The sequence below is a fragment of the Palaemon carinicauda genome, unplaced genomic scaffold, assembly GCF_036898095.1.
Source record: "Palaemon carinicauda isolate YSFRI2023 unplaced genomic scaffold, ASM3689809v2 scaffold145, whole genome shotgun sequence".
NCBI lineage: Eukaryota > Metazoa > Arthropoda > Malacostraca > Decapoda > Palaemonidae > Palaemon > Palaemon carinicauda.
This window is the reverse complement of record NW_027168981.1, coordinates 142,501-149,837: the sequence shown is the minus strand read 5'-3', so window position 1 is coordinate 149,837 and position 7,337 is coordinate 142,501.

Below are 7,337 nucleotides of genomic sequence, written 5' to 3'. Positions count from 1 at the left end.
TCTATATGGAAGAGTCATTCTAGACAGTAGAAAAGGGATCTTGAGGTTAACATACATAGTATGACCAAACATAAGTACACACTGAATATACATATAGTCTCATAGTTTTATATTTTGCTAAAATAACATCAGTGTCTCTTATATCTATTATTTGATGAATACAAATATATGAAGGATACTTACTTGGTAAGTTGAAGAACTCTGGCATGTATACATACAATTTTCTGGCGAAAGTGGACTCACTACATTCTAATAGACATTTATTACTAATAAATGACTAAAAGATATGTTAAGTAAAACGAATGTAGTATGACAATGGGATTATACCTGTAACGAGTACAGAGACTATATTTCCTTCTTGAAGGAAGAAATGATGAGTGCCACTCTCAGACTAAAGAAAAATTACAAAACAATTTCTCTTCATAATTCCTGTACTGGTTACTTCTATCTCCACTGTGTACTTCGTTCACCGGCACTAGTCCTATCTGTATAATTCCACACCTGGGATTTTGAACAGAGCTAGTGTTTTCATGGTAACACTTAATCAAAGAAAGTCACACCTAAGAAGGATGACCTCTTCTCCCTTTAATTGACAGTCCCAGCCAATTAGCTGTTCATCGTAGAATTAGACGGCAGGTTAAATATACTACCTGGCGTCACCACATATTGCTTCAGATCATGGATTTGTCTAGCATAGTGTTTGTAGAAAACACTGGATGATTCTCATCCGTTACATGTGCGAGGACATGTGAGGTCCCAAATCATTAACTGTTCACCACAGTAATTAGGGGGCAGGTTTTAATACACTACCTGCCGCCACTAAAAAGTGTTTCAGTTCATGCACTTGCTTTGCATAATGTTTGTAAAACACTCTGGATGATTTCCATCCAGTGTTTGAACGAGGGCACTCAAAGTCCATATACTGAAAGAAGTTCAGTGATGGAGCAATCTTTCTCGATCATGACCTATGGGAGTACTGTCCGGATCCGCTCTACGAATAAAGTAGGTGAGCTTCGACCTTAGTTGTTTTAGGGATAAATTTGATCCAGAAGTTTCTCCTTTAAAGAGCTGTCCTCCCCTGAAGTCTGAAGTTCTACGAAGATAGACCTTTAGACACTCTACAGGACATAGAGAGACATCTTCCTTCAGAGGGCAGATTCTCCAGGGACCCCACCTCTTAATGGGTAGCCCCTTTTTAGCGAGAAAGGATGGATCAGGAAATAGATTCAGTTCTCCCACTTCCGTGAGCTGAATATGACCCTCATCTCTGGATAGGTCCACTATTTCACTAACTCTAGCCCCAGAGGCAATAACAAACAGAAAAATAACCTTTGGGGTTAGATCCTTAAGAGAACAATCTTCATTGTTCACAGATGAGGCATAATGGGCTTTGGTTGTACTGCGGGCTTAAGCCTAGCACATGCCTTCGGAATCTTATTAAAGATTTCATTCGCCAGATCCACTTGAAAGGCATATAGGAGAGGCCTAGTCAAGGCTGACTTGCACATATTTATTGTATTGGCCTCCAGACCTTGGCTATGAAGGTGGACAAAGAAGGTCAGACAGAAGTTCATTGAAATTTCTTTCGGTCGTTTTGCTTTGACAAACGCAACCCACTTTTTCCAGGAAGACTCATATTGTCTTCTAGTAGACTTGGCCTTGTATTCTTCTAAGAATTCTATATGCTCTTCTGAGATCCCAAACCTTGTTCTAACCGCTAGAGTGAGAAAATCATGAAATGAAGGGTTTTGGTTCTCTGTGATAAAAAGAAGGCAGTTAATTTCTGAACCTTCGGAAATATACCTAGGACCAGCCTCATTTAGTCTATCAGCCCCACTAGAGGATCCTCGTATGGGGCTATATAGCGAGGTAGTTTCTTGAAGATGCTCGTGATGAAGAGGTCGAATTGCAGTTCCGAGACTTGTTCTCATCTGGGAAGGAATATGTCTACTTCCATGGACCATTCCAATTCTACCGGTTTGGGTCGAAATAGAGTATCCACCGTCACATCGTGGATCAGTTGTAAATGAACTGCTGGTAGGTGCCATCCCTTTAAGAGAGGGATGTTAACTTCACCAAGCCTGTATGAGACGTTCGATTGTGACGTGTTATTATCGTTTCGGTGTCCCAGATCAGTCCTAGGGAGTCTGATCTGTGTAGAGGGGGCTTCCCCACCCATGAAAGGACCAGCAGAGTCTTGGGACTTTCGTGCTCTAATTTTTGTTAGAGAAGCGATTAAAGAGGGACTGATCTCAGTCTTTTTTTATCTCCTCAAGCGTTTGATGCATGTTTTCTCCAAGCTCTTAACGCATCTTTCCGGTGTGCCCTTAGCACCAGGTCTGTCACTATTGCGAACTGGGGAAAGTTAACACTTTTTCCTGTTGGCGTTTTGGAAATCTGACTGATTACATGAGTCTCTTGACAGACCTCGCGAGCTCCTTTTATATTCCCAAAGGAAAGGAGAGTTGATGTGACTAAGGGCTTCGATGATTTTTTAACCATCGAAACCTCTGAGCTGGAGAAAGTCAAGACTTCTAGAAGCTTATCTTGCATCCGTGATGTCCCGGGAACCGGGTCATCTCTTTGTATGCACATTGGCCAGACACTTCAGGTGCTGCCCACTCCAGTCTCTCGATCAGGTATATTAATACCTGAACTATTTCTAGGCTTGACATTGACGTGACTAAGTTCGTCAATCCTTTGAAGATACTTAGGACTGTGAGTCTTACACGTATCTTTCCTAGGATTAATGTTACTCACTGTAACATGAATTCTAGATAGGAGGAAGGGGGATGGTTGACTGGAAGGTTCCGAAGGACACTTTTCAGATCTGACAAGACTACGAACACCCCTAATTGGAACAAGGTCCATATGTTCAGAAGGATTAACATTTAAAACTTGCTGTTTTTTTATGAACTTGTTGAGTGGCGACAAGTTCAGAATGACTCATTTATATCTTGAGTCCTTCTCGTGAACACAAAACAGCCTTCCCTGGAACTCGATGAGCTATAGTTTTCTTACCACCTGTGTGCTCTGTAGCTCTCAGGTATACTCCTCCAGGAGGGTTTTGAACTCTAGGAGAAGATAAGGAAATGATGGTAGGGACATTTATGTTCCCCATCAATGGCTCATCTTGAATAGGCTATGGACCGAAGGATCAAAGGTCCTGCGATCCTGAGGGAAAGTTCCTCCTAGCCGAAGCGTCTTTATGCTTCGAGTAGTCAGTAGGCTTAGACTTTTGACTATCCGCATGTAGCACCGTGGTCACTGGAATAGTGGGATGTTGTTGAGCAGCCCAGATACTTCCAGCATTTTCGTTCTTTTTAGGTTGGGGACCCACAACCACAGAAGATTTTCTTTTTGAAGGAATGCCCCATTTTTGGAGAAGACTTATGTTCTCCATGGTGGCGTTCCTAATTACTTCCTTAATGGCCTCGTGTGGGAAGAGGTCTTTACGCCAGATGTTGGAAGATATTAGCTTCCTTGTTTCGTGTTTCACTGTTGCATCAGCGAACACAAACTCTCTACATGCTCTCCTAGCCTTCATAAAGGCGTAGAGGGCCTTCATCAAGATAGCCATATGCATTTTGACTATGACCATGAGTTAGTCAGGGGTACTTTCGTAGGTTGGACACAACTCTATTTAGTTTTGGAGAAAAAGGAATGTCGCAAGTCTCTCCTTTGTCTCATGTTCATTATACAAGAGCAACTCAGACAATTTAGGGAGACATACCTCGAATTGTCGACTTGCGACATCCTTGTCTAATTTTCCTACTGAAAATGTCAAATGAACTTCTTTCCCATCCTTTTCCTGTCCGGGAAAAGCTGGGGACAAAGGCTTGCACTCATCGAGTGTTGGACATGGCTTACTCGCCTCTACCGCTTTGGCAACAGAAGTATATGCCTTCCCCATAAAGGGGAATGAGAGTGAAGTAGGAGCAAGAAAGGAAGGGTGTCTGTTATTCAGTGAGAATACCTTTGATTCTGAATAAACCGCCTTTCTTAGACTACCTGAAAGGATAGTCTGTGCCTTATCATGGTCGAAAATCAAGACCTCCTTTGGTTCCGTTCCTTTTCTTGACTTTGGTTTGTACTTCAGTCGAGCCCAACAATTAGGGAAAGCATCAAAGCTTGGCTAAAATTTAATTTTGTCCAAAGGAACAGTACCTATTTTCTCTGAGATGTAGAGATTCCCATTTGAAATCGGCATCTACTCTGCCAACCTCCAGGGACTGGTTATGGAGCATATTGGTAGGTCTTGATTTATGGGTCGTTTGACTGACCTCTGGGAAGCGACAAGAGAAGCTTTACGAGGCTCTATCTTGCATTTTACTTCCGGCTTTTCGTTTTGTTTACGAAAGCTCTCTATTTAATTCTTCAGCTGGATACATAATTGTAACACATCATCCAATATAGAGGTAGAAGACGAAGATGTCGACATCGATGGCTCTATAGCCGGCATAGGCAGAGGAAATTCCGACACAACATTTTCCTTTTCTACCCTGGGGCACTTCTTGCCCTTAATCCCAAAGGTTTTCTGGCCGCCAGGGGATGTAGTTGTCTGCTGAGGCACTACTGTTTCCTCACTTGCTTCAGGAAATAGTAGCTTACGCATCCTATCATTAGATAGGAAAGGTACCAGAGAGATCTTTTGAAAGCCTCTCACCCAGTTGCGTAATTTATATTGAGCTGTATCCCTAGTCTCCGTAGACTTGGGATTTTCAAAGCCTTCGGACATTAATATCCGACATATATTGCAAACTTGGGGTTCCAATAATGTAGGGATCTGGAAATAATATTGCAGGGGGCATGAAACCTGCAAGTATTATGACCGTAAAAATACTTACTCTTGGCCATGCAGAGGACTGCAGCGCAAGGTATCTGGTGTTTCTCCTGTAAAGAAAGGAATACCAAATGAGTATACAATGGATTGTCTCCTTGATAATCAACTCGCAAATGTCATTTACAATAGAGTAGCTTAGGATAGTAAGCTATAAAGGGATAGTAGGAGATACATACTTGTGTACCCCTGTGAGCAAATGCTGTTACCTCCCTTCAGTATTAACTACATGGACGTTTCTCTATTGAGTAACACCAAGTAGAAGGGCTCTTACTCCTAAGGGTAGAGAAGTATCAAATCACTGTCCTAAAATAATGTTAATACTGTGGGGTCAGAATGACTGATTCTTGATCAGAATATTAAAGAAATCTATTCATTCAATATATGAGTGGTACCAGCGGAATGCTCGGTCAAGGGTACCCAAGGCATGTCAGAAAAAACTACTGTATAATTGTACTGTAGTTTCCTAATTGCAGTAAGTCTATATTGCAATTTACTGGCTACTGTACATCATGTATTGTAGTCTAGTCATTATGCTGCCTTCATAGTAGCATATGACAGTACGGTCCATCTAGCATGAAGCCAGCTGGACTAAATAAAAAGAACGACATATATTTGTATATCCCACTATATCCTACTATATTAAAATATAGAGTTTCCTGATCAGGGCGACTCAAGGATAAAGTCTCTACTCTTTAAGAGTTAGGAGTGTATTACTCCTGCCTTGAAGTATTTAATATTGTAGGGTAATCCTAAAACTCATTTTTAATCAGGATATTGATGAAATCATATTCATTCAATATAGGATTGGGCTCAGCAAATGCCTGTGTTGGATATCCAAAATATATTGGAAATAACTACTAGGATAAACTATACAGTAATTTTCTATCAGCAGTATATTCTATACTGCAGATATACTGGCTACCTTTATAATATATACAGTAGTTCATCCGGCATGTAGCCGGCATAGCTAGGTCTTGCCGGCATACCCGGCATTCTAGTTAGAGAGAGAGAGAGAGAGAGAGAGAGAGAGAGAGAGAGAGAGAGAGAGAGAGAGAGAGAGAGAGAGATAGCATGGAAAAGAGGCTACTCCCTACTGTGAATATATACAGTAATTAAGGATGTAAAAGTCTAATTTGACTGCCTTTTTCCAGAAAGAAGGTTCTAATAGAAGGGGAGAATGTACCATTCAGGCTTCCTTGTAGCTACAGTACTATTGCCGACAAGGTACCGGCGATACACTGCCGGCCGGCAAGCCTCTAGTAGTACCAGTACAGTCGTCGTGCTGCCAACTGAGTCAGCACTATCTTTGCCGGCCTGGCCGGCAGTACCCCGGCAACAGAACCTGTAGCAGCAGTCCAGGGGAGGACTGAAGAACCTTGGGGACAGAAGGGACTTCCCACTCACGGCCATCATGGCCGCCGGCAGCCGCCAGCTACTAACAGCCATCTTGGCTGCCGGCTGAGCCGGCTGGCAGATGATGTGATTGGCGGCAGTATACCCTGCCGTCAGCCAAAGTCATGGCTAGAGAGTGAGTCTGGCTGGCTCGGGCAACCTACCGGCAATGGTAAGGTTGCAAGAGATCGGCCTAAAGAAAGAAAATGGCTCAGCCATCAAAAGTGGACAGAGGAGTAGGGAACAGGGTGATGTAACGAGTGTGAAAGGAACGGGCAAAATTGTCAGTCCTACCACCTGTTAAAAGAAACTCTGTTTCAGTATCGGCAGAATCCCAGGGAACAGGTGAGACTTAGTTCTCCATCCCAGAGATTGCCAACACAGTTAAGTGGATGGCGACACTGCCGCCTCCTCTCAACAAGAAGAAACAGAGTTCCAGTGCCACGTTATCCTAGGTTAAAGAATATTATTCTTCAGCCTAGAGTACTGTGGCACAGGACTAGTCTTTTAGTCGCAAGGAGAAGATGGTATCATACCATAACTTCGAGTACGGCTAATGAGGGCTAACCTCCATTGCCGGCCACCTAGCCGGCAGGGGAATGATGGTATCCTACAACCCATTCGCCCTGCCGGCAGGTCGCCGACGTAAGACTAAATATTCTGAGATTCAGACTGAATCCCAAAACCTGATGGTATACCACAACCAACTGTTAAGGGAAGAGGCAGGACAAACCCTAAGTTAGTCATGTCTGAATAAAATTCAAGGCACAACTATTAGGGTTGTAGCCTGAGGCTACACTCAGAGGTAAAAAGATTACCCTTAAATCTCCGAAGAGACGTGTAATGTTTCATAACATTCTGGGAGGTATCAGTTTCCACTGAATGAAAACAATACACGAGGGTAACCGGGGAATGTCTGAACATTATAGTAAAACGTCTATGTTAGGTTACCTAGGCTAGACGAGATCTCGGTTACCTAAATCACCGAAACTCTAACTATAAGATCGACAGAGAAAACAGGAAAAAATTAATACACATTATAAAATCTTTACAAGAATAATTGCCTAAATAGCTAAATAATTAAAATAATTAAATAAGGCTA